General features: G+C 38.3%; 2 protein-coding genes across 3 annotated transcripts in view; both read right to left on the reverse strand.

Annotated features, from left to right (window-relative positions):
- Positions 1-15,865, reverse strand: part of LOC137252876 (capon-like protein) — a 682,759-nt gene extending 666,894 nt beyond the window's left edge. For both annotated transcript variants that reach the window (XM_067788997.1, XM_067788996.1), the window contains exon 1: positions 14,705-15,865. The gene's annotated coding sequence lies outside the window, so the exon portion shown is untranslated. The remainder of the gene's footprint in view (positions 1-14,704) is intronic.
- The window catches only part of LOC137252877 (uncharacterized), a 155,493-nt gene that overhangs the window by 131,758 nt on the left and 2,776 nt on the right, over positions 1-20,959 (reverse strand). The window lies entirely within an intron of this gene.

The following is a 20,959-nucleotide window of genomic DNA, read 5'->3' on the forward strand; positions in this document are numbered from 1 at the left end:
CATGTTCGTGAAACGTCTAGACCTTAGGAGAAATGGGCGAACGAGGTACCCGAGAGTATAAAAGTAGCGCAATCTGAGGAATCAGTAATCAGTTTGTTTTAAACACGCTATTAGTGGAGTATAATTGTGAATGTGAAGTACTATATAAAGACCATTTTGCAATACTAAGTATTGGAGTTATTTATTCGACATTTCAGCGTTTCGAACGTTAGCAGAAGGTGTATAATTATCAGGAATTTCCCAAAACTCACAATTTTGTTTATCAAATTATGCAATTTTTTTAAAAACCAAATATAAGAAAACTGCCAATATTTGACCCGCTTCCAAAATGTTTGTTAGTCCCTATATACCCTGCAGTCCAAAAGCCAAACCACTTAGCAAAAGTGGTGAATATCAAAAGTGAATATCAATTTTTTATATTTCATGATTGAATTTGCAACAAAATTAATTTTCGCTAATTTAGAAATTTTTGCATGATTTTTCAACACGAATATGACTACCGTACCATAAACTAGTATTTTAACTAGTAGGATGCTGATGTATGTACCGACTTGTATATCAAAAGCTGATGTCTTAATCGACTCGCATGTCAACTGATATGACTTTTGTTCATAGGTATGAAGGTCTGGCATAAACTGACTAGTACGCCAACTGATATGATGTTGATGCAGAGACTGGCAATCGATATTTCTTAGGACATCTTCGTGTTAAAAAAAATTGTACCAGTTTTAATAAGGAAGACATACATAACTCGAACTAGTTGGGATATTTGGTAAATTAGCGATTAATTGTGCGAGAGGTCGAAAATGGGATAAAACTTAAATTAGCAAAGAAAGCAAATACAATACAATAGCACAATGGTTAGGCGATTGTGATTTCAGCAGTTTGACCGTGGTTCCATCCCCTGTGAAATATCTTGGAACAAAAAAAAACATTACGAAATTGCCTGACGATGATGACGTGGCGGTTTTCGAAATGGTACCATCGTAGTATACCAGTAAATATTTCCTTCTTTTCAGTTTTCCCAATAAAACCAAAATAATAATTGAATAACAATTGTTATTTACCGATATTAAGCTCATTAATTCTTAAACATCTTAAGTAAAATTGAACACACCATTAAACATGCAAACATATTAATATTCATCTAGCATATAACTAGTTGGTTTGACTGCAGGAACTAGCGCACCCGGCAGCTATTGGCCTTATACTCATGCTTCCTTTATTCGCTGCATTGACAAACCCATTCCTACCCCCACTCTCACTACTACGTATACTCCCACTCTCAATACTACACATGCTCACTCCGATCTAAATTTGTCTCTATGCCGAATACCTAATAGATGCCTGCTTCAAGTAATCGCAGAGATATAGCAAATTAAAAATTTTCCTAAAAGGGGGCATGCTACCAGCTACTTTTCCAAAATTCTATGCAGATTATTTTGCATGCCAAATGCCGATTATTTTGCCGCCGGCTTCTTATAGCCAAAACAATATAGAGTGACTACGAGAATCTACTGTAAACAATTTCAACAAGATCTTTCCAGAACTTTGGACTTACTTACTTAATTGGCGCTTAACCGTGTAAACGGTTATGGCCGTCCAACAAGGCGCGCTAGTAGCTCCTTCGCTCCGCCAACCGGCGCCAATTGGTCATACCAAGGGAGTTTAAATCGTTTTCCACCTGGTCCTTCCAACGGAGTGGGGGCCGCCCTCTACCTATGCTTCCATATGCGGGTTCCGATAGAAACACTTTCTTGGCCTGATCATCATCATTCATTCGCATAACATGGCCTAGCCAGCGCAGCCGCTGCGTTTTAATTCGCTGGACTATGCTGATTTCTGCGTATAGCTCGTACAGCTCATCATTAAATCTTCTTCGCTACTCGCCATCGCCAACGCGTAGAGGTCCATAAATCTTTCGAAGAACTTTTCTCTCGAACACTCCCCAAGCCGCTTCATCTGCTGTTGTCATGGTCCATGCTTCTGCCCCATATAGCAGGACGGGTACGATAAATGACTTGTAGAGTATGATTTTCGTTCGCCGAGAGAGGACTTTACTTTTCAATTGCCTACCTAGTCCAAAGTAGCATTTATTGGCAAGATTGATTCTTCGCTGGATTTCAGTGCTGATGTTGTTGCTAGTGTTGATGCTGGTTCCCAAATAAACGAAGTCTTTTACTATTTCGAAATTATGGCTGCCAACAGTAGCGTGGTTGCCAAGGCGCGTATGCGCTGACTCTTTGATCGATGACCGCAGGTACTTCGTTTTGTCCTCATTCACCATGAAACCCATCTTTACCGCTTCTTTTTCCAGTTTGGAGTAAGTAGAACTTTAGACGCCGATAGGAAATACAGACATACACTCATACAGGCATGCTTAACGTTCTTAACGTTAATAAACGAAACGAAATGACTTTGTTTCGTTTATTAACGTTGATTATCGTAACGAAATGATATCGGTTCGTTGCTTAAGCATGCCTGCACTCACATTGCGACAAAATCAATGTTTTTCTGTGTATTCGAGAGATTAATTGAACCGCAAACAGAAAGAATTTTTCCTGTTTTTTGAAGTTAGTCTCTAAAACATAGATAAGTACTGCCCAGGTTCAAAAATTTACTTTTTGTAAGATTTTTTTTTTCTATTTTTGTAATCATTGAATAGTTTATATTTTTATCTCGTTGAGTGAATGTATCCCCTTCCGGGAGAGTGCATTCACTGTAGACAAAAATGTCTACCTACGCCTAGCATGTGTGAACTTCAACAACGGGAAGAAACAATCTAAAGAGATTTACATGGCATAATCGAAACATTTGTCGTCTTGCCCATCCTGTTCGGGTTGTGATAAATATTTTTTCAAAACACTTTACAAAATTAATGCTGTTTGAAGCAGAGCCAACCAAATTTTACACTAACAACCAACATGAATTCTATTGTTAACAAAAATTTAAAATTCCATCATCCAAATGCTGTATTGGTACCTACATAGTATACGTATGTATGTCAGAAGTTCATTTCTCTTGATGTCATAAAAAGCATTTAGTGGGCCAAAATATTCATAATACATATAAGCCATTTCTACTTATACACAAGAATGGATGTTCTATGTTCAAACGACGACGACTTTTAAAATTTGTTTATAAAACAAAAGCATAATTTTTTTATTTTATTCTTACATTAAGTTAATGGACATTGGACCACATGAGTGTGTTTTTGAACTATAAAAATCATTAATCGCTATTAATATCTATTATAAAACAAATACTAAAGACGGATTAGGTGAGGTTGAACTGGCAGGGCCGTTAGTACCTCACATAGACTGAACGAGTCCATAGTATTACCAAAACTTTGTTTAACGACCCAACTGAAAAACCCAATCAAAAACCAGGACCTACATAAAATGCCAAAAGCTTTCCGGGACCTATGCCACTTGCTGCTTATAGATCTGACAGCCGTAGCACTCATTATAGCTGGAGTCTTATTCTGGCAAGCGTAGGGCACGAACACATGACGTGTTCTATAGTTTCCTCATCCAATCCGCACTTCCTACATCTGCTATCACTGACGAAGCCTAATTTAAAGGCATGTGGCGCCAGAAGACAGTATCCAGTCAGAATACCCGTCATGAGTCTACACTCCTCACCTTTTAATAATAGGAGTAACTTTGTTAGCCTAAGCCTGTAAGACCCACACATGATCTTCAACACTTTGAACCCCGCTCAAGGGCCCACGCCTTTCCCGCTTGGTCGACCAACATGATCGATCATGTGCACCTCTCGCCTTCTCCTCATCTCGCCCAATCTAATTGGGACTTTTACGGAGCACACTGAAAGAAAAAGACTGGTAAAATCAACCGAAGTACGAGTCAATTCAACCAAAATTTCTGTCAATTTTTATCCATCGCAACAAGATGTTGAATCAACTGCGCACAAATTGTTGATTCGTAATTGACCGTTTTAGTAGTCAAATAAACAAAAAAAGTTGCTTTATTATACTTTACCCATAGTTTTGTTAATTTAATACTTATTACTTTCGCTCTAAGAATACCAATCAAAACTGTTAATATTGTGACGAATATTAGTGACAGTAAAAAAGTAAATAAATCCACAACAACAATAAAGCAAGCTGCGACACTTGTATGTACGTAAACAAATTAATCATTATGTCTACACATGTTTCCATACAAGCAGCGGAGAGAAACGCACAAACACATGCATATATCTGAGATACTCCCAAAAGTAGGCAATCATCGGTGGAAGTATCACTCACATATGCACGCGCATATGGCTATGCGAGAAGCTATAATTGTGCATCTGTAGTTATAGCTGATGAGTTTATAGCTGGTAAACAGGTAGTAAATTCTAGAAGACAGAAACGCCTAGAAGTATGCGAACGAGACATCACAGAATATAAAAGGAGATGAAGCTGAGTAATCAGTAATCAGTTTGATTTAAGCACGCTATCTGTTGAGAAGTAGAATTGTTATTGTGAAAATAGTCTAATAAAGACCATTTTGCATTATTGAATATTGGAGTTATTTATTCAACAGTTTAGTGATTCGAACGTTGGCTTACTAACTTACTTAATTGGCGCTTAACCCTCTCAATGGTTATGGCCGTCCAACAACGCGCGCCAGTCGCTCCTTCGCTCCGCCAACCGGCGCCAATTGGTCACACCAAGGGAGTTTAAATCGTTTTCCACCTGGTCCTTCCAACGGAGTGGGAGCCGCCCTCTACCTCTGCTTCCATAGGCGAGTTCCGATAGAAACACTTTCTTGGCCGGAGCATCATCTTTCATTCGCATAACATGGCCTAGCCAGCGCAGCCGCTGCATTACAATTCGCTGGACTATGTTGATATCTGCGTATAGCTCGTACAGCTCATCATTAAATCTTCTTCGGTAGTCGCCATCGCCAACGCGTAGAGGTCCATAAATCTTTCGCAGAACTTTCCTCTCGAACACTCCCAAAGCCGCTTCATCTGCTGCTGTCCATGCTTCTGCGCCATACAGCAGGACGGGTAACGGGAATTCGAACGTTAGCAGAAGGTTGCAAATAAGGAGAATTTCTCTAAATTCGTTACAATTGGTGTCAGAAGAGGAATTGTTTAATAAATTCCGAAGATTTTGAATACAACAAGGACATGGCAAAGTGGCGCGAATTGAAGTAACGGGAATTCGAACGTTAGCAGAAGGTTGCAAATAAGAGGAATTTCTCTAAATTCGTTACAATTGGCGTCAGAAGAGGAATTGTTTAATAAATTCGGAAGATTTTGAATACAACAGGGACATGGCAAAGTGGCGTGAATTGAAGATCCAGCAACTGAAGAAGAAGTTGTAGAGCCGTGGATTTAATACAACCGGCAATAAACTCGAACTTCAGGCACGACTACGAGAGGCTATGGAATTGGAAGGAATTAATGTGGACGAGTATGTCTTTTATCTTGATGTGGAAGAATCAACAACAAAAATTGAAGAGCAAAACGAAACATTGCAGACAGTTACCAGTGCAGACTTGAACATGATATTGGCTGCAATATCTGCACAAACATCGAGAGTAACATCAATGTCGTCGCAAATGTCATCTCAACTGGAAGAACAAAAGACATATATGGCGTCTCAACTAGAATCCCAGGAGAACCGTATAACATCCAAGATGGAATCCCAAGAGACATGAATAACATCAAATATTGAAGCACAAGAAACGAGTATTTCAGAAATGTCGACACAGATTACATCAAAGATGGAATCACAACTGACAGGACAAGAGGCACGCATGACAGTACAACTCGAAGCGCAGGAGGCACATATATCATCAAAACTCGAAGCGCGTATGGACGAGAAAATAACGCAGTTTGAGGAAAAAATCGAAGCCGAGGTGGACGCTTCGAGAGGTCGTATACAGGAGTTACAATTAAATTGCTCAGCTGTTTCAGCAAGCAATCCAAAGGTAAAAATACCATCCTTTGAAGGTTATGTTCCTTCCCAGGTCTTTAAGCTACAGTTTGAGAAGACCCCAGCAGTGAACAACTGGAATGCTGAAGATAAAGTTGCAGCTCTATTCGTAGCATTGAAGGGGTCAGCAGCCGAAATCCTACAGACGATTCCCGAAGGAGAGCGGAACAACTATGAAGCATTGATGGCCGCTGTCGTGAGACGTTATAGAAGCGAGCATAGGAAACAAATATACCAAATTTAGTTGCAAACCCGTTACCAAAAAGCAAATGAGACATTGTAGGAGTTTGCTTCGGATGTTGAAAGGTTGGCTCATTTGGCAAATGCGGACGCACCCGTGGAATACACTGAAAGGGTAAAGATTCAGAGCTTTATAAATGGCATACGGGATGTCGAAACAAAGCGAGCTACATACGCAAACCCAAAGCCAACATTTGCAGAAACGGTATCACATGAATTGACTCAGGAAACTGCCTAACTATTGAGTAAACCAGCATACAAAGCTCATCGTGTGGAAGTAGAAAGACCAGAGTGGGTAGCCGCAATTTTGGAAGCTTTAAAGGGAACGCAACAGAAGAATAATGATGCAGTCAAATGCTTTAATTGTGGTAAGCCAGGGCACATTGCACGTTATTGCAGTACCAACTCTAATAGTTCCAACAATGTAGATGGCCGTAAACGCAGAGCTGAAGGAGATGAGGAAATATCTCCAAGTCCACCCAATCGTTAAACTAAAGCAAGTCAGCCGCAAGGGGCGAAAGCTGGCTCCCGCAATCGAATGCCCCATAATCTCTATCTCGCAAATTGGAAGAAGGTCAAGGAATCTTACTGTCGGAGGACATGTGGATGGAAAGGAACGTTTACTGACTGTAGATACGGGTGCATCTCATTCCATCGTTCGATCAGATTTAGTCAACAAGAAGATAAGACCATTGCTTGGAGCAAGATTACGTACAGCCACGGGAGAGAACACCCAGATAATTGGAGAAGTAGCATGTGAAGTAGCAATTGGGAACGTCACGGTACTACACAATTTTATAGTGGAAGAGATTGTTGATGTAATCATAATTCGAGTGGACTTCTTAATCGACCAAGGCTTCAAGATCGATATGCAAAGCAAGACGATGCGATATAAGAACATGGTTGTGCCACTTAACTTCGGCTACGAGAGAGGCTCGAGCTGTAAACAAGTGCTGGTGGAAGAGAGTCAGCAAATACCACCGAAATCCGAAGCAGTCATATGGGCAAAGGTTGATGGAGATTGTGGGACAAACAAATTGTGGGTTGTCGAAGCAGCAAACAAATCAGCACTAAACATACTTGTAGGAAAAACCCTGGCTATGACAAAACAAGATGGACGTATTCCGGTAAGAGTACTCAATGAGTTCAAGTCACCACTCAAACTGACCAAAGGAGCTATTTTGGGGCTGAAGAGGCTGAAGTAGTTATTAACTGTGAACAGCTCCAGGAACACGTTTCATCTAGTAATACGGATATTTCAAATAACATCACGGCATGGACGGAGAGACTAGAGGAAGCCTATCAGAGTAAGGCAAAACAACTGCTCCTAAAGTATGCCAACATATTTGACCAAGATGGCTCCCAACCAGGCCGCACCAACTTGTAAAATGTCAAATTGACACTGGAGATGCGAGGCCGATCCGTCGAGCTCCTCGCAGTGTTACACTGGCGAAGCCGGAAGTTGTGAGTCAAATCGTACAAGAAATGAGCGACAGCGGCGTCATCGAACCATCAGCTAGTCCATGGAGCTCACCTGTGGTACTTGTGAAGAAGGATGGAAAAATTAGGTTTTGCGTGGACTATCGAAAGTTGAACGACGTTACGAAAAAGGATAGATACCCATTGCCAAGAATTGATGACACACTGGACTCGCTATCTGGTACGAATTGGTTTTCCACACTGGACTTAAAAAGCTGCTGCTGGCAAGTGGTGGTGAAGGAGGAAGACAAAGAGAAAACAGCCTTCGGTGTCGGTGATGGTCTTTGACAATTTACAGTGATGCCTTTTGGACTTTGTAATGCACCAGCTACTTGTGAGAGACTCATGGACCAGGTACTGAAAGGACTACATTGGAAAACATGCTTGGTGTACCTAGACGACATCATCGTATTGGGCAACAACTTTGATGAACATCTTAAGAACTTGGAGGAAATTTTCCAGAGAATAGCTGGGGCTGGTCTGAAACTAAGTCCCAAAAAGTGTTGGCTGTTTAAAAGGGAAGTAAATTATTTGGGTCACAAGGTAACGACAGAAGGCATCTGTACTGCGAATGAAAAGATAGAGGCAGTAAAGGATTGGCCAAGACCACTGAACCTGCATGAATTTCGTTGGGCTGTGCACATATTACCGCCGATTAGTACCAAACTTTTGCAGCGTATCCCATAGCCTCCATGAGCTTACAAGAAGAAATAAAGCTTTTGAATGGAAGAAGGAGCAAGAAGTGGCTTTCCAAACATTGAAGGAGCGTTCGTGCACTGCCCTAATGTTGCCATATCCGATTCCAGGAGCAACATTTATTCTATTATGCTATAGGAGGCATTTTATCACAACTGGTCGATGGACAGGAGAAGGTAGTTGCATATTACAGCCGTTCAATTGGAAAACCAGAGAAGAACTACTGCGTTACACGGAGAGAGCTGTTGGCATTGGTATAGTGCATTAAACATTTTCACAAATACCTCTACGGCCAGCGATTCCGCGTCAGGACAGATCACACAGCGTTGAAATGGCTTCTGCAGTTCCGTAATCCGGAAGGACAATTGGCACGGTGGATCGAGCGACGCCAAAGCTATGACTTTTCCATTGAGCATCGAAAAGGTAGTAACCCATGGAAATGCTGATGCAATCTCACGAAGACCATGTAGTTTGGAATGCAAACACTGTTCAAAGGCCGAGGCTAAAGAAGACATTATAGATGTCCGGCTATTGACTATAACATGTACAGATGAATGGGACAAGGAAAAACTAAGGAAGTGTCAGCTAGAAGATACAGATCTGTCACATGTTATGCAAGGGCTCGAAAGAAAAGAAAGACCAAATAGAGAGGATATGTCAGCAGAGAGTCCCATTGTGAAGTCATATTGGGCACAGTAGAACAGTTTAGAGTTGATATCCGTTTGCTTGCATCGAGTATGAGAGAGTGAGGATGGTCAAAGTAAGAGGAAACTGATAGTTGTTACAAGGAAAAGGATTCCCGACGTTCTCAATGAACTACATAACGGTCCAAGTGGAGGTCATCTTGGAATTACGAAGCCGCTCGAGAAAATTAAGCAGGGATTCTATTGGGTTGGTTGCCGTCAGTTACCGAGTGGATTGCCAACTGAGAGGTTTGCAACAAAGGCCCAAACACGAAGTAATGGCCAGATGAAGGAGTATATTTGAGGTGCACCATTTTAAAGGATCACCATGGATGTCGCAGGACCATTTCCTACTAGCAACCGCGGAACAAATACATACTGGTGGTTATGGATTATTTCAGTAAATGGCCAGAGGTATACCCAATCCCAAACCAAGAAGCAGAAACAGTAGCAGAAGTGGTTACAAACGATTGGGTTGCGAGGTATTGTGTACCAATGGAGTTACATGCTGACCAAGGCAGGAATTTTTAATCAACTGCGTTCCAAGAAATGTGTAAGAAGTTGGGCATTCGAAAAACACGGACAACTGCATTGCATCCTCAGTCCGATGGTATGGTGGAACGTTTCAATAGAACCTTGGAGGAGCATTTAAGGAAAGCAATAGACAAGTACCATAAGGAATGGGATACACACATATCATTATTCTTAATGGCTTACCGATCGGCAGTGCATGAGACAACGGGCCAAACTCCCGCTAAGGCAATTTTTGGCAATTACCTTCGACTGCCAGCTGATTTGAAGTTTGGGATAGATGCTGATGCTGAGAAATGTCAAGAAATCCACTGGTATCTTGGAAGAAGAGCTGAGAGAGATACACGATCTTGTAAGGCAACGAACAAATCACCAAATTTTATTTTTTATAATTTATTTAATTTATAGTTTTGAAGTAGTCACGAAACTGATACTCAATTCTTTCAGTTGCAATTTCTTCTCTCGCATGTAAAGTTACCACACTTGATTGTTTCGAACAAAACTTGTATATATGTTTGACATAACATTATAGAGAACTTGTAGGTTATAGAGAAGTAAAGAATCAAATAGCGGGAAGGTAATTCACCACAGGAGTAACTTTTCGTATAATTCGGCAAGTTGAATTCTCGTAACACTTTATTTTGAAACGATTCCAAAACAACTCAAACTTTTATACTGCCGGAAACATCAACATTAAAACGGATGTTTTTTATTATCTTATTAAATTTGTTCGCGTGAGTGAAAATTCGTAAAAACTTGAACAAAATGTTACTAACTTTGGAAAAATCCTGTTCGTTCAAACAAAACTTTTGCAACAAGAGGGCGCAATTTTGCATTTCGCTTGGGCGAGAAGTTGCACAATTGTACCCGATAAATAGGTGTCCCGGTATCTCATAATTTTGTGCACAGTAAATTCAAAAAAGGGTTTTGTATTGATAACTGAAAAACCAGTTTTTTTGTTGTTTTCCCATTTTGAGTGTTTTTTCGATTTGGTGGTTTTCTTATTTTGATGTTTTTGTTTTTAACATGTGGCACCATCGTCATAAGTACAAAGTAGAGAGCGCAGTGAGCGTAAAATTCTCTTTGAAATTTTCTCATGCATTGACTGTTGTTCGCTGTTGAAATGACCAGTGAAATCAGTTGTGTTAACAGAAAAATCAGTTAGATTGATTAAGAATCTGTCGATTTTACAGAATTTTGTTAACTCAAGAGCGACAATTTCTCTTCTGTTGAAATGGCTAAACTAATTTCTTCGCTTGGCAAAGAAATCGGTCTCCCTTAGGTCAAGAACAGCAGAACCGATTTGTTGATTTTGCTAGCATCATTTCAGTGCAAGCTTCAAAGTATGCACCTTTATAAGCTAGTTCATTTACTTTTTATTCCCATCTATTTCCATATGCCCTGGGATCCAATATAGATGTATGCTTCTTCCTGTCCCGATTCTTTCCAGGGATTGCTTACACTCTAACACACTTTTAGATACTGTGCTATGCGAGATCATTGCCTTAACTGCTGGATGGCTTCCAATATAAAACCAACGCGGCTGCAGTTTAAGCTATTTTCTTCCAGTGTTTCTACTGCTTTGGTTACGGCTACTACTTCCGCCTGAAAAACACTATACTGATCTGGCAACTGTAGGGTCGTTTATTTCCGGATCAGCACAGTATACAGCAGACCCCACACTATCGCCTCGTCCGGCATTTTGGCACCTTTTCTCCAACCATCCACTATCTATTGTGGTTCTAAGAGGATCTTGGAAGCGCAGATACGGAATATAGTCTGTTCGCCCTGTAATTTATGACGTTAAACTTCTATCGCCGTATGGTCTGCGCTCAAGCTGTCCCGAGGCGCTGTGTCTCGTTGTAGTTGTTAACGCTATGTTCTTTGCCACTAGGTCTACAGGTTGAATGTGCAAAATGGCATGCAGTGCAGTTGTCGGGGTTGTTTCCAGGTCTAATGCTAAGCATTGGCTTGCTTAATCTCACATTTTAGTGACCGGCTAGCCAGAACAATCGGTTCACCCGTTCTAGACATTTTCCCTTGGTATTTTTTAAGTCGTTGGACTACGTCAACATGCATCAGACTATTTAAGGTCTTATGGCCTGGTAAAAATGTTCATGAGTTTTAATACAGAAGCGAGCACCGCCACAATCGCGCAAGATGCTGTGTTTGTATATACATATGAACAGAACTTCAGACTTATCAGTTGAAACTTATTTGGACTTGCTCATTTACATAAAATATTTCGCGAAGCGCTGTTATAAACATTCTCACTATACAAGAAAAATACTTGCTAACATATTTTGTCTTCTATTCATTTGCAGTTTTTAATTACGAAAAATTTTGGAAAAGTACCAACAAGTGGGAAAAATTATTTCACTTGCGAAGTCTGAAAGCACTCATAGCCAAAACAAATGTCAAATTCTTCTTCTTATGCTTTACATGTAGCAAAAGTTGAAAATTGCGGACCTTTGTATGTCAGATGGCGCTAATGTCGCTCGATTTACCGTTCTGCATAAAAGTACATGTAATCTACTCATCTGTCAGCGCACGATACTACGACAAAAATCTTATTTGCCGGGCCTATTAATGAGAATATTATCTAGGAATACTAGAACATGTCGCCCAGGGTTCTGGCAGGAGTAAGAAAAAATGCCCATAAAAAAGTTCTTCTACTCTGGCGGTCGACATTTGGTCGAAATCATTTTTTCGTTTATTAAATAAAAATATTTCACAAAGATAAACAAACTTTTCCATTAAATAAAATACAGAGAACAATGGTTTAGTGATTAATTATACGCCACCTTGTACACGGTTACAAATTATAACCTAGTTTTAGGCACTTTTTCAAACATTTTTGTAGTAATTTTGAAACTCTTGAATATACAACAGAAGATTTCAATTATACTTACTTTAGATTTCAGACTAAACTGGATAAAATGTTAAACAAAAATATTTCAGTCCTCAATTATTTTACCTCGTAATCAATAAGATTTTGAAATCTGATTTGAATTTGAGGGCTGAAATATATACGAAACAAAAACCAAAATTGTCAAAATGAATTCAGAAAAAGTTTATAATTTTGAAAATCGGTTTGAATTTTTGGTTTTTTTTTTTTTTTTGTTTGTTTTTTGTAGTTCAAAAAAGTTTTGAATAAAGGCTTAAACTTTTAACGTGTATAAATTGGCTATTTCCTTTTTTTATAGCTTTTGTGATCATAAATAAACATTTTCAGCCACAGTTGTAATGTTCTGAATTCCACATAAAACTCTGAAGTAACACTATAAACTAAAATTGTTATTTCTGAATTATAAGTAAAAAATCTGAACTTCAATTGAAATTTCTTGAACTTCAATTGAAATTATTTTAAGTTCAAATAAAACTTTCCGACCTATAACTAGAGCTTACGATTTCTTATCGAACACAAGCGAGATTATCGAGACCCGAGAAATCGAGAACTCGTGTCTCGAAGTACTCGTAAATCTCGCGAGCTTCTCGACATTCTTACTTAATCGCTCTATGGACAGTATTTATACACTTGGTTTTTTTTACTTGTGACTTTTTTGTTGATTATATTGCTTCAATGATATTTAACTCAAACCATATTTATTATACATATAATTTTGTTCGCAATATTTTATTTTGCAACCAGACATCAAGAACACGGCTTCTCGCGAGATTCTCGTATCTCGAATTACTCGTAATTCTCGCGAACTTCTCGACTTTCAATTCAGTCAGAATCCCCGCTTATTTTACACCTTCTACTAACGTTCGTATCGCTAAACTGTTGAATAAATAACTCTAATATTCAATATTACAAAATGGCCTTTATTAAAGTACTGCACAATAACACTGATACTTCACAACCAATAGCTTGCTTAAATCAAACTGATTACTCAGCTTTAACTCCATTTATACTCTATGATGTCTCGTTCGTATACTTCTAGGCGTTTCTATCTTCTAGAATTTACTACTTGTTTACCAGCTATAAACTCATCAGCTAACTACAGATGCACAATTATAGCTTCTCACATAGTCATATGCGCGTGTATATGTGAGTGATACTTCCACCGATGATCGCCTACTTTTGGGAGTATCTCAGATATATGCATGTGTTTGTGCGTTTCTCTCCGCTGCTTGTATGGACATTTGTGTAGACATATTTGTTTATGTGCATACAAGTGTGGCAGCTTGCTTTATTGTTGTTGTGGCTTTATTTACTTAGTATCAGATTAGTGATGTGAGTATCACTTAGTGTAACTAATATTCGTCACAATACATTTTGGACATTTTGGCTTGTGCTCCAGAAGAAATCGTAAGCTCTATATAAAACAGGCAATGGATCGATTAAGTTGAATGTCGAGAAGCTCGCGAGCCTTACGAGTAATTTGAGAAGGCGAGACTCGCGAGAAATCTCTTCTCGAACATGTTCGAGAAATCGTAAGCTCTAGCTATAATAATAAGTTTCCGAACTTTCAATAAAATTTTTTAGCTTCAATTGATAATTCTGAGCTTCAATTGATATTTTCTGGAGTTCAGGTTGAAATTTCTGAAAGACAGTTGTAATTTTTTGAACCAAAAATAAAAATTTAGTTGAAATTTTCTGAACTTCAAATTAAACTTTCTGAGCTATAATAGTAATTTTCCGAACTATCAATAAAATTTCTAACTTCAATTGATAAGGCTGAACTTCAATTGTAATTTTCTAAATTCCAAACGATACTTTCTGAAAGACAATTGAACTTCAATTGAAATTTTCTGAACTTAAATTGAAATTTTCTGAATTTCAAATTAAACTTTCTGAACTTCAATTGATAGTACTGAATTTCAAATGTGAATTTCTGAACTTCAATTGAAACTTTCTGAACTAAAACTAAAAATTTTACTTTTGACGATAAAATTAATAATAATTTTTTTTTCAAGTTTTTGTATTACCAATTTAAGAAAAAATGGAGTAAAAACTGTGGGTGTGGAATAAATTAAATAAACCTTTAAAATAAGAGGCCGCGGCTTAAACGCCCCCTAAAACAGGAAACCCTAATACGTACACACAAATTTATCATAATATGTACCTGATTTACATATTATACATGGGGTACGCTTTTTGTTTTTTTTTTTTTACCTTTTTTGCAGCGCAAGTTAGCGATCAAAAACTCGTTCACACAATCACCACCGGCGTTTTTGGTTTATTTTTTTACACTTTTTGTGTTTTGTTATTTTTTCTGTTATATTTTACTTCTGTTGGTGTCTCCGAAGTTTGCACTTTTTGTTTGTACTTTATTATTTTTTTGTTTTGTTTTTTATTCAACAGATTTTTTGCTATTTGTTTATCACTTAATACGCTTTTGGTGTCTTAGCAGCTCACCACTCAATTTTTTCAAATTAACTGCCAATTCTTAGAAGCGTTAAGCTAAAAATTTCCGAAACAAACTGAGTGACAATGGAACTTTGGTTTTTTTATGCGATAAGGCTTTTTTGTTTAATGAATTTCACATTTGCTGATCATGCACATTTTTTTGTTTATAAATAAACTTGTTAATGTAAACAGAAATTTATTGTAAAACTATTTTGCGGTATATTAATGCATCAAAAATTATTTTTTTTTTTTTTTCTCACAAAATTCTAACAATAAAATATTCAACCGACGGCTTGAAAGTCACACGAGCGTCCAAAACAATGAACGACGGAACGCGCGACAACGTTAATGAATCGGCGTCGTCTTCACTTTCGTTCTTTAACTAGAACCGGAACGCCAGCAACACGACTTGAACTTCTTTTTAGATTTGTACTTGCAACTCAATTCGTTGTCGTTAAGAATTTGCAGCATTTGCAACTTGATTTTAGTACAAAACGCACCCAGAACATTTAAGGTGTACTAAAAACGCACACACACACACATGCACCCGCTTCTTTCATAGAAGCATATTAGTGTGTAGTTGTGTTCGATTTGTATTTAGCACTCTGCACGGCACGCAATATGAATCCTTTTTGAATGATTTAATATACGCAAGAATGTAATTAGACGCATAAAGCAACTATCGTACCGTCAAACTGGAAGAAATAGTTAAAGCGAAATTAATTTAAATGTATAAACTAAATTCGTAGTTTGAGTTATAACACAGCAACATCGATTTCGATTAATTCGATATTTTTCTTCTTTTATTAGATTTTTAACGCCGCGGAAACTCGTAAATACGATTTCTACACAATTAACTGTTTAAGCGTTAAATAAAACTCGCACACACAGTAACAACAGAGTTCCAACTGGTATGGCCACCGAACAACAACTGACATAGCACAAGCACTCTGTTAATGTTGCCATTGTCGCTATCATCCCATTTTGTTGTCTCTTCATAATTTTTTTCACGTTTTCCTATCTTACCGCTTTCTGTTTGTTGCCTCATGCAGCCGGCAGCTGTTTTTTGTTCATTCGTTTTCTATTCGTTCGTAATTCGTTTCATGACATGCTGTGAGTACATGCCTCCCCCTTCGCACCCACAACGGGTCCACGCTGTACAACTTCTATAAACATAAATACATTTTTGATTTGTTTATTTGTTGGTATTTTGTTAAGTGCAGGCACAGAGCAACTGACTGATTTGTGTTCGTGCGTACATGCATTGGCATATAGAGATCTTGCATGAGATATATAGAAAGAACCTGTTTCATTTGTGTATATAAAAAATATTGGCCATAACGAAAAATTGCTACTTCCTACTGTGCAAATAATTAAATTGCGTTATCACCCTGTGGTGCTTTTGCTTTGCATCTGTCAGATACTTATTTTGCTTTTGTGTAGATTTTCTGCTCTCTCGTGACGCTATGAAATTAACCAATCGGCGCGCTTGAAAACAACGTGCTTTTGTGTTGCAACCTTTGCGCATCCTTCTGTTTTGATATCTATTTTCGTTTAAGGGTTGCCAGGAACCAGCTTTTTACCATTACTTGGACACTTTTTTTTGTGCTTTTGAAGTACTTTTTTATACTCAGCTGAGCAGAGCTCACAGAGTATTTTAATTTTGTTCGCATAACGGTACACTGTAACGGCATAAACTAATCGAAATAGATATAGACTTCTATATATGAAAATGATCTGGGCGAAAAAAGAAATTCATTTCCCCATGTCCCTCCGTCCGTAAACACGATAACTTGAGTAAATTTTGAGGTATCTTGATGAAACTTGGTATGTACGTTCCCGAGCACTCATCTCAGATCGCTATTTAAAATGAACGAAATCGTACTATAACCGCGCCCACTTTTTCAATATCGAAAATTTCGAAAAACCGAAAAACTGCGATAATTCATTACCAGGGACGGATAAAGCGATGAAACTTGGTAGGTGGGTTGACTTTATGACGCAAAATAGAAAAATAGTAAAATCTTGGACAATGGGCTTGGCACCGCCAACTTTTAAAATAAGGTAATTTAAAATTTTAAATTTAATTTGGTAGTCGTTGAAGATATCATGATGAAATTTGGCAGGAATGTTACTCCTATTACTTTATATGTGCTAAATAAAAATTAGCAAAATCGGATGGCAAACACGCCCACTTTTTTAAAAAAAATAATGTTAAAAGTCAAGTTTTAACAAAAAATTGAATATCTTTACAGTATATAAGTAAATTCTGTCAACATTCAACTCCAGTAATGATATGGTGCAACAAAATACAAAAATAGAAGAAAATTTCAAAATGCGCGTGGCTCCGCCCTTTTTCATTTAATTTGTGTAGAATACTTTTAATGCCATAAGTCGGGCATAGCTTCTATGACGATAACTGTTTTCTGTGAAAATGGGCGGAATCGGTTGAAGCCACGCCCAGTTTTTATACACAGTCGGCCGTCTGTCCTTTCCATAATGACATACCAAATATGAAAAAAGGGATGAAACATGGTGATTGGATTGGTTTTTTGGCGCAAAATATAACTTAAAAAAAACGTTGTAAAATGGGTGTGACATCTACCATATTAAGTGGAAGAAAATGAAAAAGTTCTGCAGGTCGAAATCCAAAGGCATTGGAATCATGACAGGAATACTGTTCGTAGTATTACATATATAAATAAATTAGCGGTACCCGACAGATGATGTCCTGGTCCGATATCTCGAAAACACCTTCTCATATACAACTAAGCTTCACTCCTTTTAAAAACCCTCATTAATAACTTTTATTTGATACCCATATCGTACAAACACATTTTAGAGTCACCACTGGTCCACCTTTATGGCGATATCTCGGAAGTGCGTCCACCTATAGAACTAAGGCCCACTCCCTTTTAAAATACTCATTGACACCTTTCATTTACATTATGGAGTAACCCCTGGTCTACCTTTATGGCGATTTCTGGAAAAGGCGTCCACCTATAGAACTAAGGCCCACGCTCTTTTAAAATACTCATTAACGCCCTTCATTTGATACCCATATCGTAAAAACAAATTCTAGAGTCAGCCCTGGTCCACCTTTATGGCGATATCCCTAAATGACGTCCACCCATAGAACTATGGCCTACTCCCTCTTAAAATAATCTTTAATACCTTCCATTTGATAAACATGTTATACAAACACATTCCAGGGTTACCCTGGGTTCATTTTCCTACATGGTGATTTTCTATTATTTTGTCTCCAAAGTTCTCAGCTGAGTATGTAATGTTTGGTTACACCCGAACTTAGCCTTCCTTACTTGTTGTAACTATTAGCCAGTGATCTGTCGTAATGATTGAATTTTAAATACCAATTCTTCAACGGCCAGCTTTTCTGGTACTGTGGTGATTCTGTGGATAGAGGGTTCAACATCACTGAACATTGTTTCGAATGGCTTGGCGAGGTTCTTGTCAATTCTTGCTCAGTCATGCACTCGTTTCACCATATTTTGCACAGAAGTATATGCCTTGCCCTCACCAACTTCCCCCGCCGTATTTGAAAAGCTCCGTAGGCAATCCATCAAAGCCCGCGGCATTGATGTTTGAAGAACCGGGCCTTAGTATATAAGATATTAAGAAAATTTTGGTTCCAGGGAACAATAATTTATGTTTTGAAGTAAAAGCTGGCAACAAGGATGTGTGACGAATGCTGCGTATGAGCAACTGTTTTCGTTTCACGCTGAAGCGCGGTATACAGATCATAAGAAAACTACCAAAAAATTTTGATTTTATCCTTCTAAGCCAGGATTGGGGCCTATTTGGAAATATATACATGTTTTCTTTTTTATCACTAACTAGCAGACCCGGCAGACGTTTTTCTGCCCTAAATTTGGTCTAACTGCATAACCCCCCTCTTATATTTTTCTTAAACCTTTTATTCACTCCTCCCTCCGTCTTTTTCGATTCATCTATCTATATTTCGTCTCACTCTATCTCTTTCTCAGTCTCCTTCTCTCAAGTTCTTCTCATTCTTCTTCATCCCTTATTGCCAGTCCCAGAGGGTGGTATGTAATTTGTTCCAGACCTATTCAGAGTCCCAGTCCCACTCCGGGTCTCAGCCCCAATCCTAGTCCTAATCCCAGTCCCCGTCCGTCTCTGGTCTAGTTCCCATAAAAAAGGATCGTAAATACTAATACAGGCAGATTAATACACCAAATTTCAGGCAAATCGAATAGGACGGACGGATGTATATAGGTATGTGGGTATTATTAATTCATGTCTTTATTTCGGCTTCGCATGCTTATTTATCAGTTTTGCCAGGTTGGTGCGACTAAATCAAATATTACAATGGAAATTACTTTAAAGCTCCCAGCAACAGCTTTCATTTGATATCCATATTACACACACATTTTAGGGGTATCCGGGTCCACGTTTTGACCTATATCTCGAGACCCTAGTGACCCAGTGATATAAAAATTACTCTGCAGTAAGGCACACATCAACAGCTTCAAGTCGATACCCATAATCTAAAAACACATCCTAGTGTTACCCTGATCCACGTTTTGGCCTCTATCTCGAGACCTTAGTCACCAATAGGTATGAAAACTACCCTGTACTAAAGCACACATCAACAGCTTCAATTTGATACCCATAATGTAAAAACACATCCTAGTGTTACCCTGATCCACATTTTGGCCTATATCTCGAGACCCTAGTAACAAATATGTATGAAAACTGCCCTGTACTAAAGCACTCATCAACAGCTTTCATTTGATATCCATATTGTATAAACATTGTCTCGAGGTATCCGGGTCCACGTTTTGCCTAAATTTACTAACTTTCTATTCTGCGTGACAAGTTCAACTCACCTACCAAGTTTCATCGCTTTATCCGTCTTTGGTAATGAATTATCGCACTTTTTCGGTTTTTCGAAAAAGTGGGCGTAGTAATAGTCCGATATCGTTCATTTTAAATAGCGATCTGAGGTGAGTGCCCAGGAACCTACATACCAAATTTCATCAAGATATCTCAAAATTTACTCAAGTTATCGTGTTAACGGACAGACGGACGGACGGACGGACATGGCTCAATCAAATTTTTTTTCGATACTGATGATTTTGATATATGGAAGTCTATATCTATCTCGATTCCTTTATACCTGTACAACCAACCGTTGTCCAATCTAAGTTAATATATTCTGTGAGCTCTGCTCAACTGAGTATAAAAATATTCCGAGTTGACTCTGAAAATAATTTCGAGTTTGTTCCGAAATAGTTCCGGAAAGGTTCCGACCACAATCCACAAACAGTCCTGATTTTTTCTTCTTCTGAAAACAGCCTCCAAATAGCTCCGCCATGCTCCTGAAATGATGCTGGAAAGAATTCAAAATTGATAAGAGGATGGTTATGAAATAATTGCGAAATACTGCTGAAATCACTCGGAAATGGTACTTATTACTTGAACATACCGCATATATATCCGACAGAGGACCATCAACATCGATAGTACTCCCCAAAGACTTCAGGGAGCTCCTTTATTACTGCAAGCAGAAGAAGAAGTAGATGTCACTGAACATCAGATCTAAGCCGCCCATGAAGATCAGTGTAGGTCGGTCTTATATCCTTTTTTTTAGAATGTCCAAATCTGCTAATGTACCAGAGGAAAGTTCAAAGTAAGCATCAGGACTATTATGAATATGGAGGGAAGTGTGGCATGCAGGGCATTGACAGCCCTAAGCCCAGCTAATTTTTCTGTTCAAAATGGCGCAAAGATATTTAACTTCTGTTAACAATAATATTCATTTCTAAAATCCAGTTAATAGATTAAATTTGAGCAGCCCGTTAAGCAAACATTTAAAAAATACAAATAATACCAGTCGTCTACAAAAATGTTTGAAAAACACTATTGAACAAATGATTTTAGTAACCGAACAGCGATTGAACAGGTGATCGAGCCTGTTTACTATTGTGAACGTTTTTATCAGACATTCGCCACTTGTATGAATTCACAATGCCCGCAGCT

Source organism: Eurosta solidaginis, chromosome 5 (assembly GCF_040869045.1).
Source record: "Eurosta solidaginis isolate ZX-2024a chromosome 5, ASM4086904v1, whole genome shotgun sequence".
NCBI classification, from domain to species: domain Eukaryota; kingdom Metazoa; phylum Arthropoda; class Insecta; order Diptera; family Tephritidae; genus Eurosta; species Eurosta solidaginis.